The sequence below is a fragment of the Cryptotermes secundus genome, unplaced genomic scaffold, assembly GCF_002891405.2.
Source record: "Cryptotermes secundus unplaced genomic scaffold, Csec_1.0 scaffold846, whole genome shotgun sequence".
NCBI classification, from domain to species: domain Eukaryota; kingdom Metazoa; phylum Arthropoda; class Insecta; order Blattodea; family Kalotermitidae; genus Cryptotermes; species Cryptotermes secundus.
In genome coordinates, this window is record NW_019739228.1 from 116577 (window position 1) to 130617 (window position 14041).

The window sequence follows — 14041 nt, forward strand, 5'->3', positions numbered from 1 at the left end:
AACAGCTGATGTATCCCATTTAATTTCAGTCCCACCTGGTTTCCCTGGACCTTCCAAATTGCATATTCTAAGACAAAGTTGAAAAGGAATGGCGATAAAGCATCTCCTTGTTTTAGACCATTCTGGATAGGAAATTTATCAGAAAAATGTTTACCTACACAGACATTACTATACGTTTCATTTAAACACATTTTAATCAACCTAACTTGTTTCATGGGTATCCTAAACTCTATTAGAATATTGTACAATACTTCCCTCCTAACTAAATCATATGCTTTCTTGAAGTCTATGAATAGCTGATGTACTGTCTCATCACACTCACATTTTTTTTCTCCAATATCTGATGAATGCAAAAGATCTGATCAGTAGTTGATCTGTTACGTCGAAACCCACACTGACGATCTCCAATAATTTCAACTATATATGGACTTAACCTTGAAAGAACAATATTGGGCAAAATTTTATATGAAGTTGATAGCAGTGATATCCCCCGATAATTACTACAGTCAGTTTTATCACCCTTCTTTGCACTGGTACAATAATAGACTCCTTCCACTGATCAGGCCATTTTTCCGTATGCTAAATAGAAGTAATTAGATTGTGGATCTTAGAATGTAATATTTCGCCGCCTGCTTGAATAAGTTCTGCCGGAATTTGATCACTGCCTGGCGATTTATACCGTTTCAATTTTGCAATAGCACTTTCAAACTCAAAAGGGCTAGGATCAGGTATTAACGCATCAGCTGTATGGGTTTCTGTCTGCCTAACATCACTGACCCCATTTACATTCAATAACTGGGAGAAGTAGTTCCTCCACCTATTCAAAATGTTGTGGGAATCAGCAAGCAGATCACCATTCTCATCCTTCATAAGTTACTGCTAAGCTGGTAACCCCTCTTAAAGTCATTTATTCCTCTGTACAGGTATCTAATGTTCTTATTCTTACCGTTCATTGCAAGCTCATCAATTTTGTCTTTCAGATATTCCCTCTATTGTTTCTGAAATGCCTGCTGTTTTCACGTCTTATATTGTTCAGATTATCCCCATTTAACTCGCTTGGATCCCGTAACCACTGCAATTTGGCCTGCTTTCTTTGATCTAATAATTTGAGCCTCCTTCATCGCAACATGGCTTATGCTTCTTCGGTTCATAATAACCTAGACTTTCTTTGGCAGACATTTTTATATTCTCTCTAATATTTTTCAAGCTTTATTAACATCCACCTCAGTTTCCAGGTTTTCCAAAGCTGTGAACCTATTTGATATTTCAACACGATACTGCTCTTTACCCTCTACCTCATTTAATTTCTTGAGTTTGAACCTCTCCATATGAACTCTGTGTGTTGTTTGTTTGCTCACTGCCAGTCTTTCCCTAACCTTTGCCACCCCCAGGTAGTGGCTAGTATCACAATCTGCTGCCCTGAATGATCGGACATCAAGTGTACTTGAGTGCTGTATCCTATCTATCAAAATATGGTCTATTTGATTATGTATCTTCCCATCAGGAGATGTCCAAGTAAATTTATGGATGTTACGATGTGGGAACACTGTACTTTTGATAGTAAGATTTTTTTTATGTGGCAAAGTTTACAACTCTTACTCCATTATCATTACTAATTGCATGCAAACTCTCATTCACAACTGTTGGTTTGAAAATGTCTTCCCTCCCTACTTTGGCATTGAAATTTCCTAACAAAATTTTCATAGGGTACTTTGAGAATTTATCAAATACGTGTTCTAGTTCTTCATAGAATCTATCCTTTATGTCATCAATTTTATCTTCTGTTGGGGCGTGAACATTCATAACAATGATATCACACCAGTGACTTTTTAGTATTATATATGATAATAACTCTGCCCTCTTAACTGCTGATACGATTCTGTTATGTACGAAAAAACCTGTACCTAATTCATGATTTTCATTCTCCTTTCCATAGAAAAATGTATAGTCTCCTGCTGGTGCGATGCCACCTCCATCCCATCTGACCTCCTGTACTCCCGCTAAATCTAACTTATATTTTAAGATTTCTTCTGCCACTGCCCTGAGCGAACCTGCCCTATACAAACTTCGAACATTCCAAGTGCCAAATCTCATATCCATTTTCATTAGCTTATGTCGTTTATCCAAGGAATCAGTCCAGGTCCGAGGCTCTGTGTTCATTTTCGTAACATACTGATTTTTTACGGTGAGGAGTTGTTAGCCCCACGCCCATCCCCCAAGCTGGAGGGCCACCCCTTGTCGGCTGTCCGGGACTGCTTATTCAATATATTCCCAGCTTCCCTCCAAACCATTGAACCTATCGTAACCTAGTTCATTTCAGTCTACAACTCTACACACGATTTCTCCAAGATTAATTTTACTCTCGTCTTTCCGTTTACAGTTAGACCTGCTAATCAGACTAGAATCCCCACCAATACGACATATCCTGACATATATTTGTGATTTAATCATTATAAATTAAAAAGCAAATCTATCCTTGTAACAGACCGTGAAGGCACATAAGGTTGTGAGACGTCGAGGCTCCCATATTTTCTAGAAATATTCTGATTGTTAGCATTGCGCGCCGGCCGCCCTTTACCCACAGCAATATTCCTGGCACTCATTTCTGTTGGAGGCTGAGTCGACCCCAAGGCCATACTGCGCCTGGAAGGATGAAGTCAATTTAAAACCCCAAAGACGTCATCGGGAATCGAACCCGTGACCTTCCAGCTTGTAGCATAATGTCTCAATAGACTACGGTACCATGTGCCCCAATCATTATAAGATTTTCTTCATTATATTTTGCTTCATCTGTCATTGATGCAAATGTCTCGCTCAACCCGTTTTGTCTAGTACATCGTTCCTCTTCTTCTTCTTCACTAACGGCATGGATCTTGCAAATCTTCCCTTTTGTCATTTGACGAAGGGAACAATAATAATGATGCCGTAAACACAGTTCTGGAGGAAGAGTCTCGTTGTCTAGCAACGAGCTATAACATTGTCCACTGAGACACATCTTCCATTGTTGCACATTGAAACGTGTTTCCCGAACCGTTGCCTATAAACGGTTTTAACAGATCCGTTACCATGTTACTTGCTAAAAAATCTATCCGTTGATATTCCTTCACGAAAATATTGGGATATTGCCTTAAAATGGTCCCAAACCGCCGTCTTCGGATTTCCTCTCAACCAGAGTTCACTGTTTCCTATGTTTCGATGTTTTACAGCATTTAGTGTTCATAAAGAATAGTTAAATAAAGCAATAATAATCATATGCCATGACCACAGAATCTCGAAATAGAAGGCCTAACAAGAAGCAGAACGCTTTTTAGAAGGAAGGACCAGATGTTTAAGCATTGCTACTACAGGAACTTTGGATCAATACTTCGCCAACAAAATTTGTTATTCCTGTAGTAAGAGCACGTGGTTGCATATCAACAGGTTGCTACCGGTTGTCTGTTGTCGGGTGACAGGTGCAGCAGAATCGTTGCGTGTCCTCATGGCAGGTTTCCCAGTAGGACGGCACTCGGCAGGGGTCAACCTGTAACCAGGTCGCGAGAAACGTGCCAACTGCATTTGTACATCTTTGCGGCTGCCGTTCGCAGAAACGCAGTGTCTTTACACCAGGAGAGATGAAGTAACAGAATGATGAAATATATATAATGATCTACTCCATAATTTCTATTCTTTGGAAGACTAAAACCGTGAATGATGGGAGTATGTATATCACGTATGAACACATGGGATTGCATACGCAACTTTAGTCGGAAACTTGAAGGGCAAATACCACTTGCGAGACTTAGGTGAAGATGGGTAAAAGGCAAAAAAAAAAAGTAAAGCTATCCCTCTAACAGACCGTGAAAGCCTATAGGGTTGTGAGACATCGAGACTCCCACATTTTCTCTAGACAATCGGCTCACAGATGGCGGTGAAGTTGTCAGCCTTACGCGCCGGCCGCCCTTTACCACCCAGGAATATTCCTGGTACTCATTTCTGTTAGAGACTAAGTCCACCCCAGGGCCATAGTGCGGCTAGAAGGAATAGGTAAATTGAAAAAATGCACCTCATCGGGACTCGAACGATGTAGATGGGAGATAATAGTAAAGTAGATATTAGAGAAATTGGGCACTGAATGACTATAGCTCATGATATGGACCAGAGGCAGGATTTCTGATTTTGCGAATGCAGTAATGAATCTTCGATTTTCATAAAACGTCAGGAATTCTAGCAATCGTAAGCTTCTCAAGGATAACTCTGCTACATGGAATTAGTGAGACTCATAGAAAGTAAAACTGTCCCTGTGCTTAATTAATTATACACCTGCCATGAAAATATGTGGGGGACGTGAAGGTAGATCATTGACATTTTTGATCATGGCACTAGATGGAAGAGAGTTGTTAGTTTCACGCCCCGTCCGCTTTACCCCCGTGGAGAGAGTCCTCTGAATATATTAGACAGGAAGCTGGGCGGGTGGCAGATCCTATCTGGGCGCTATAAAAAAGAGAAAAATCTTTCCCCTGCCGGGAATTGAACCCCAGCTCTCCAGCCCGATTACCACTCATACACGTCGTAAATAATACTGTTCGTATTACATTTAAAGGGAATGGATTAACGTAGAGAATCTAAGGGTTTCGCAGCCATAATTAGTGCATATATCTGCAAGTTTCCGTTGCCTAACAGGGAATCACACAGAATGTTATTAGCACTGTGTTCAACAGAAATAATAAAAAGATGAGGCGGAGTTGCACCCGCGCTTAAGCACTACGTTGTGATGAATGTAATGAACACAGAGGTAAAGCTATAAGCATTCTAAATGCCGGCATTAGATGGAGGTGAGCAGTGATCTTCACGTTACGACCTCTTTAACCCCAAGAAAGACCCCAGGGTGCCCAATTAATGGGAGGTTGGATGGCAGGTATCAGATTCAATCTGGACATGACAATGAGAAAATTCCTTGCTCCTGATGGGTTTCGAACTCCGACATTCCAGTTTGTAACTATATTAGTAGTTAAATTAATAGTGTTGTGATATGTAAATCCATTGCTAGATAACGGCTTGTTGAAACACGTCTCCGAGGTTATGACAGACATAAGTTCCTAGACAACAGTACAGAAACGTTTCCGTTATAACGGCAAAGTAAAGACTTCACACAACTAAAGACACGTTTTGATGACAACCGCAAAAAACGAAGAAGTAAGCCGTTGTACGAAATTTTTCATATCCGGTCGGCGTAAAGTCAGCTTAGGTCGAGAGAACACGAATACGGAAGAGGAGGAATTAGATACTGGAAGAGTCCTACCGAGCAGTAGAAGCCCAGTCCGAGAACAAGACAGAAGAGAAGAGATTGGGTACAGACCTGCTCACCGAATTCGTACAAGGAGCATCTAACAAGAGTGGAAGTGTTCAAGACTTTGTGTGTTACTGTTCCAGTAACCTTTTGAGGTGTTGTAAGTACTTATACATCCGCCTGGTGATTGTCCAGTACATCGGTTCATCAATCCAGAGAACCCAGTAATTACTTGTTGCGTTACCAGGATAAGGGACAGTATGTATGGAAAACTGAAAGACTCTCTGATCTTAAGTGGGGAAATTACACAATGAGCAGCTTCATAATTTGTATTTCTCATTATATATTATGAATGAAATTAATTCCAGAAGATGAGGGAGTCAGGACACGTAGCACTGTTCCGGATGTGAGAAATAAACACAGAATATTTGACGGAAAATCTGAATAGAAGCATTACTTTGACGATATATGAAAGAAAAATATTAAAATTTCTAACTGTTAAGGCACACGTTAGACTGAACTGGATCAGGGTACGATTTGAAACTGGTAACAATGTTCTGAGTCCCATGAAAGCATGAAATTATTTTACTGACTAAAAATAACCTTTTCAACGAAGATCTGTAAAATGCGGTTAGTTAAGTGCATGTTAATTTAGTGTTTAATTGTTTTATTCTGTTGTTTATTTGGTTGATTAATTTGTTGCTTATACAGTCGATGTTCCACTTACCTCACGTGTTATGTACGAAACATATTAAAATCGGAGGAGAACAGCTTTTTATGTCTCCTTATTAGCACTGAAATGGATAATAGCGCTGAATAGTTGAAAACAACTGACGCGAGAAAACGTGAGTGTGGACTGTAATTGTACTCCGTGGACAGAGCTTCCGTCTTGGTTTCAACACTTGGTCAGCGAGACAATCATATTACCTCTAGAGGGAAGTTAAAATATAAGAAGTTATATCAGTCATGTCAGATAGAAAAAAGAAGGATTTTACATAAAGGGTTGACGTGCCTTACCCTTTATTTTGGGCCTTATTATCAGTCTTACTAATCCTAGTTATGTATCCGCATAATTCGATTTAATCAGAGCCTCAGTACAGTTTTTGTGCCCAAAATAATATATTTATTAGGTCCTTCATGGAGCTGATTGTATAGTGACCACATCTCTATGTTCAACTCTGTGTAGTCGTTTGGTATAAAAATATCCAAGAATAATTTGCATTTCAGGCCCACTTGCAGCCTTAGAAACATGTATTGCGTTTCGTCTGACAGTCCTCCCAAGAAATCAACTCGAGAACACCTTAATTGATCCTCATGAAATTTGATATTGAATAATATGACGAGAAACCGGCCTTTTATATAGGGCAAAGTTAGCAATCAGGTTACATGAAATTTTCTACGTATTTCAGCTCATTATTATTTATTATTCCTTGGCACTACAGCCCCAGTGGGCCTAGGCCTACCTCCATGAATTTCTCCGTTCATTTCGGTTTTTCTAGATCTTACGCATTCGGTAGGACTCCTTGGGCGGGTGATCAGTTCGTCGCAGGGCCTCTACCTGTACACAAATACAGAAAAACGCACACACACAAACTTAACATCCATGCCCTGAGTGGGATTCGAACCCACGATCACGGTTTCCAAGCGAGAGAAGACAGTACATGCCTTAGACCGCTCGGCTACGTGACAGGCATTTCAGTTCATACCTCACTAAATTTAAAGATTCTTTATTGTAAGATAAGTTTTTTATTTTCGTGTTTAATTTGTAATTCCTTCAACTGCGCTCGACTATTAAATGTGCAATGTATACTTTTATGTACATATTTATTTGTATATAAGAAGCGAGAATATATTATGGAAATGAAATTTTAGTGGGGTTTTTTTTTTTACATTTCTTTCTATTTTGGGGGACGTTTGTCTACGAATACAATTTTGTAATCTAATACCATTCAGTCCAGAACCTTTTGTCTTCTCGTCTGTTGTTCAAAAACATAAAAATTAGAATATACAAAACTATAATTTTGCCTGTGGTTCTGTATGGGTGTGAAATTTGGTTTCTGACATTAAGGGAGGAACATAGACTGAAGGTGTTTGAGAACAGGGTGCTGAGGAGAATATTTTGACCAAAGAGAGATGAAGTGACAGGAGGTTGGAGAAAACTGCATAATGAGGAGCTTCATAACTTGTACTCTTCTCCAAGTGTAATTAAATGATCAAATTAAGGAGGATGAGGTGGGCAGGTCATGTAGCACGAATGGGGGAGACGAGGAATGCGTATAGGATATTGGTGGGAAAGTCAGAAGGAAAGAGACCACAGGGATGACCAAGGCGTAGGTGGCTGGACAATATTAGAATGAATCTTAGAGAGATATAATGGGATGGGATGGATTGGATAGATCTGGCTCAGGATAGGGACCAGTGAAGGGCTCTTGTGAACACATTAATGAACCTCCTGGTTCCATAAAATGCTGAGAAATTCTTGAGTAGCTGCAAAATTGGCGGCTCCTCCAGAAGGGCTCACCTCCATGAGTAAGTAAGTAAGTAATAGAAACTCCTTGGGCTCTGGGCCTTGTGAGTTGGATAAAATTTACTGACGTTTCAGCTACCATCTCCGTTTACATCGTCAGGGTATGATGTGGCATACTAAAACCAAAAAAGTTATGTGACAACTGACGGTCAATCAGCCAGATTTTCTTGGTGTCAGGTCCCATCTGGGGCCCAAAACCAGAATTCTGTTACTGTCGCACAGTTGCGAATTTGCTGATGTGGGACGCCCTCTTTGACACGAGGACGGGTCTGTCGTTTACAATTTTTGCTTGTCCTCCCCTGCGTACTCAGGGCCCGAGTCCCTGAGTGGCTCATAATCATATTTTACTGTCTCTGCCTCAAGATTCCCCGACCCTGGAAGGCCAGGTCCCTGTACTGATGTCGCCAAGAGGGAGGGTGACCCAGTTATACCCCCAGCACTGGGTTCCCTTTTCGTCGCCTCCTACAATTCTCAGGGCTACGGTGGAGGTATTAGTACCCTCCTCCACGCGGGCTTCCTCCTCCCGACTCAGCTCTTTGGTTGGCTTCAGAGTCAAAGTCACGTTACGACTGTCGTTCAGTCGGCCAGTCAGTCTCGGTGTCAAGCCCCAAGCTGTGACATATCAACCACACCACCCCATGCATATACCAACCCGTGGTCCGTGATAGAAGCTGAGCGCGAGGCAAAAGGGGGCTAGTGGGTGGAGCTATAAATTTGCTTGAATTGGCCTTGTCTCCGGATTGGCGTGTTTAGTCGAGTCTGAGATTGAAATCCCCATTTCTTGCGTTTTTATTATCGCACTAAAGTCATTTACAACACCATTTGTTTAAATTAATTTAAATTCATCTTTTTCTCGACATGTTTCGGCATTTACAATGGCATTTTCAAGGGTAGATACTTAGTAATATGAAAGTTTTTTTAGTGTTTTGGGGTGGACTGAGACTGAGTCCGCTCGGAATTTTTTATATTTTGCGCTACAGCCCCAATTTGGGTCTTGGCCTACTTCCATAAACTCCCCGTTTCTCTTCGTTTTACTACATCTTAGACATTCGGTAGAACACCTTGGGCAGGTGGTCAGTTCGCCGCAAGGCCTCTGCATACACACACAGAAAAACGAATTCCCACGCAAACACTAAACATCCATGCCCTGAGTGGAATTCGAACCCAAGATCTCGGCTTCCAAGCGATCGATGACAGTGAATGCCTTAGGCCGCTGGGCTACCGTGACCGGCCGCTTCCACTTGGTTCGTCGGCCACTAATTGGCTTGTTGTAACAACCCTGGATGTTAGATGATGATGAGTGTGGAGCAGTCGGTGGAATGAGAATTGGCAGGGGAAACCGAAGTACTCGGAGAAAACCTGCCCCAGTGTCACTTTTCCCACCACAAACTGCACATTACCTGACCTGGGTTCGAACCCGGGCCGCCGCGGTGAGAATAGTAATATGCAAAAATCCATATCAGGGTTATTTTTCCAGTATTGCACGTAACTGTACAATGTAATTCCTGGCCCTGCTGAGGTTCCAGGGGTGGAACCTGGTCTCGACAGCCACCTTCATCAATCGATCCATCTATCCTAGTGCACGACAGGATAATATTAAGATGGATTTTGGCGAGGTATGTTTTAATTATGCCGGTCACGGTAGCCGAGCGGTTTAAGGCATGTACTGTCTTCGCTCTCTTGAAAACCGGGATCGTTGGTTCGAATCCCACTCATGGCATGGATGTTTAGTTTGTGTGTGTGCGGTTTTTTTTTGTGTTTGTGCACAGGTAGAGGCCTTGCGACGAGCTTATCACCCGCCCAAGGAGTCCTACCGAATATAAACCGAAGTGAACTGAGAAGTTCATGGAGGTAGGCCTAGGACCACTGGGGCTCTAGTGCCAAGGAAAAAAAATGTTGTAATTATGAGATGTGGATGGAACTAGTTCAAGATCATATCCAATAACGGGCGTTAACATTAGACAACGCCAGGTTTTCCTTTCATAGAGTCAGTAAGTTAAATCTATGGGAAATATGACAGTATTGAGAGATTGGGGAAAGTTAAGCAGAATATCGGAGTTCCTTCAATTTCTTTCTACTCTTGTCGTAAAGGGAAGAGAAGATTGTACCAAATGCTGCACTAAGAATTAAAAGAGAATTTTAATATAGTATAGCTTGGACTTTGGTAACTGAAGAGCTTTAGGGAAAAAAAGAAAGGGCTTGTGTCCTCTTTACCCTAAGTCGGAAGATGCGATGCATATAATGTTAGGGCAATGAATACAAAAGCGTATATCAAATGCACGAAATTGTCGAAATTTCATACAGATTACAAAATTATAAAAATATTTTGAAAGGTATTGGAGATAATTTCTTCAAACGTTGATTCGTGTGGAAAAGACAGAAAAATAAATTAGAACTGATTCATGCTGATAAATATGGCAGTAGCTTGCAGTGGTGCATTCTTCACAATTTTAGCGGAAACTGTAGGGATATGCTTTATAAAATTGACCCTGCTCCTCTGTAACCAGGAACTGAGAGGGTCGTGAGAGAGCTTGACCTTACGTTGGCCTACTTATGCAAAAATCAGAACCGTATCAGATTCACAGTAAATTCTTATTACCTTGCAGTTCTGAAGCAAGGATTTCCCCAAACGCGGAGAGCGCCCATTCGGATCGCTGTTGCGAAATCATGTTCCTGTTCTGAATAACATACACTTGCATCTGCGTTAAAATTTTAATTTTCCTCTTTCCTATGCAGAATAACACTAATTATTTATAATATTTTTTTCCTTATTGACTCCCTCAAGAACGCTAAATTTCGTATATACGTAGGTATATAAGCAGTCAGATTATTTACCACAAATTGAATCCACCGACCGGTTCCAGTAGGATGTTTCAAAACTCAGATATCAGATTCCTCTCTTACTTATCTGATGCTGATTTTTAAATACGTCTATGAAGTATAGTACGAGGGCTATTTGGAAAGTAATTTTCGTTTATTTTATGCAACTAATGTACGTAAGAACGGGGGAGAGCTCGCACATGCGAGGTAGTGTCACATGAATCACTGTCTTGTAAACCATGACATAACTGGTCATCTAGTGTTTGTTCTTGTCTCTACATATTTATGATGTGCCCTGCGATTGATAATCCCGCTAGTTGCGAAATTTGCGTCATTATCCCACTTCTTCTCACTAAACCATGAGTGCTGCGGAAATCCATCGTGAATTATGCGCGGTTTATAGATGAAATGTAATGAGTGAAGGGCCTGTATTTTTTATTGCTAGTGAGGTGGGACTAAGTCCCTTGTACTGCGGCCACTTCTGGCCTATTGTACCAGCCCCAGATGATAGGTGAGGGTGATTGTGGAGCAATTGGTGGAATGAAGATTGGCAGGGGAAACCGAAGTACTCGGAGAAAACCTGCCCTAGCGCCACTATGTCCACCAAAAATCCAACTTGACTAGACCCGGGATCGAACCCGGGCCGCCGCGGTGGGAAGCCAGTGACTAACCGCTTGAGCTGTGGCGCGGCCGAAGGAACTGTAAGGCAGTACTGTAGAATGGTCAAAGATGGGCGAAAAAATGCTCACAATGAAGAATGAAGTGATTGGCTATCTGCAGTGAGTGTTGATTTTGTTCAAAGTGTTCAGTGAAATATTTATGAAAGACGGCCCTTCACACTTTCAGAACTTTCGTATGAACATACACAAGTTTCACTCACTGTTCTCTATAAGATTATCATAGTTAGGCTAGGCTATCACAAGTTTTGAGCAAGATGGATTCCGAAAATGCTCACGGGTGCGCACCAAATGCAGAGAATGGTTTCAGGTTTGACATTTTTAGAGCGATACCACAAAGATGACGATGAATTTCTCAGTCACATCGTACGAGTAACATGTGATGAAACCTGGTTTTATTTGTGAATGTTGAAACCAAAGAACAGTCAAAGCAGTGGATGCCCACAAGTTCACCAAAGAAGTCGAAAGAGTTTAAACAGACGTTTGCCTGCGCAGAGCTGATGACAACTGTTTCCTAAGACAGGAAAGGTGTGTTTTTGGTGGAATCCATGCAACAAAGGACCACAGTAACGTCAAACTAAAATACTGCTTAGGGCAATTCAGAACAAAATATGAGGAATGCTGATATTCGGTGTAGTTATCGTTCGCATAGAGCTGTTCCGACTCAAGAACTGCTAGATCATTTCAACTGGGAGTTGTTTGACCACCCTCCTTAGAACCCTGATCTTGCTGGTTGCGATCACAGCGCTTCAGCAATAATGTGGTGTTGATGGAAGATGTCAAGAAGTGGCTAAGCTCACAGGCGGCAAACTTCCTTGACACACGCATACAAATACGAGTATTTATTCCCCGGTACAAGTTCCTCAGTTCCGGCGGTGCCTATGTTGAGAAGTAGCTTAAGTATGTATGTATTAATTGCATATAATAATTTTTGTTCTTGTTGCTTCTTTTGTTAACAGCTCATAGAAAGTTTCTTTCCGAATAGCTCCGTATATTGAAATTAAAATAGATATTTAATTTTTCTCTGCAATTTTTGTTCAAACGGTTTTCTCTCCGATAAATATTTACTAAATTTCGCTTGAGACAGCGCAGAAACACATACGTCTTCGTGTAAAATATCCGTTTTTTATCAATTATTATCTAAATTTGGAATGTGTTGATGTTTGTGAAAATCTATTCAGCGATTCTCGGATTGCTGCATATGTACAGACGGAGAGACGGCCGCGGCGAACTTTGTAGGCGCTCCTCGGAGCTGTGAGTGCGTCTAAGGATGAAACGCACGTTTTACGACCAAACACTTTCATTAGGGTTTTACGGTTTTCGAGACAATTAAGCAAAAGTGGGTGAAAGAGCCAGAAATGTGAAACTATCCGCACGTTTTCTGACTTGTGCTTTATATTGCCCTGTGCATGTACATGCTGTACAGTAATCCACGGTAGAGGTCTTGAATCGAGGTGATCCTTTATCTTAGAAGTGCTGCCACTTGTATAAAGGGAATAATGGTTTCAGAATTAACTATTTCGGAAAGTATTACAGGGTCTTTAAATCATGGTTTCTGCCGCTGCCGCTGCCGCTGCTGCTAACAATGTTAATAATAATGACTTGAAGAAAATCGATCATACTCCTTCCAGAATGTAGTTCATTTTGAAAATTTATGACGTAAATTCAATTTTTTTCCGAATTTATAACTAAGAGAGAAAGTGGTATTTTATGTTGGCAGTCTTTTCCAATTGTTTCTCGTTATATCAGTCCTAGACTTGCTAGACAAGTGGAAGCGAAACTAGTCCGGATGTCTTACTTACTTACTTACTTACTCATGGAGCTGAGCCCTTCTGGAGGACCCGCCAATTGTGCAGCTACTCAAGAATTTCCCAGTATCTTATTGAACCCGAAGGTTCATTACCGTGTGCACAAGAGCCCTCCACTGGTCCATATCCAGAGCCAGATCAATCCAATCCATCCCATCCTATCTCTCTGAGATCCATTCTAATATTGTTCACACACCTACGCCTAGGTCTTCCGAGTGATCTTTTTCCTTCTGGCTTTCCCACCAATATCCTATATGCATTCCTCGTCTCGCCCATTCGTGCTACATGCCCTGCCCACCTCATCCTCCATGACATGATCACTCTAATTATACGTGGAGAAGAGTACAAGTTATGAAGCTCCTCATTATGCAGTTTTGGTCCGAATATCTAAGTACAGAAAAGGAAGGAAACAAAAATAATTATGGAAAAAAGTTGAGGAATAAATTTGGACACTCTGTTGTAATAACTGCTTTATGTGGAAAGCTTACTTCACAGATATCCCAAACGAAAGAGCGTAAATTTCTAGCACTTTTCTCGCTATGGAGGGATGAAAATTGAATAATCGGCTATACTAACAGTGCATTTCTTAGAAGATCTTAAGTTTGCGAACGATTTCATAGTTTGGTCTTCTGGCAGCAGTTACAATAATAATAATAATAATAATAATAATAATAATAATAATAATAACACCAGTCACGGTAGCAGAGCGGCCTAAGTCATGTACTGTCTTCGCTCGCTCGCAAGCCGGGATTATGTGTTCGAATACCACACAAGGCATGGATGTTTTGTATGTGTTTATTCTGTGTTTGTGCTGCCCTGTGTTTAGATAGAGGCCTTGCCACGAGCGGATCACTCGTCCAAGAAATTATACCGTCTGTAAAATGAAAAAACAACATCGACGCCCTAAAGTATAAGAGGACTAGATTAAGTAAAGTAAAGTAAA

General features: G+C 41.0%; 1 protein-coding gene across 3 annotated transcripts in view; it reads right to left on the minus strand.

Annotated features, from left to right (window-relative positions):
* LOC111871786 (cyclic nucleotide-gated cation channel subunit A) overlaps positions 1–14041 on the minus strand; it is a 215594-nt gene that overhangs the window by 52243 nt on the left and 149310 nt on the right. The gene's annotated exons all lie outside the window — the stretch shown is intronic.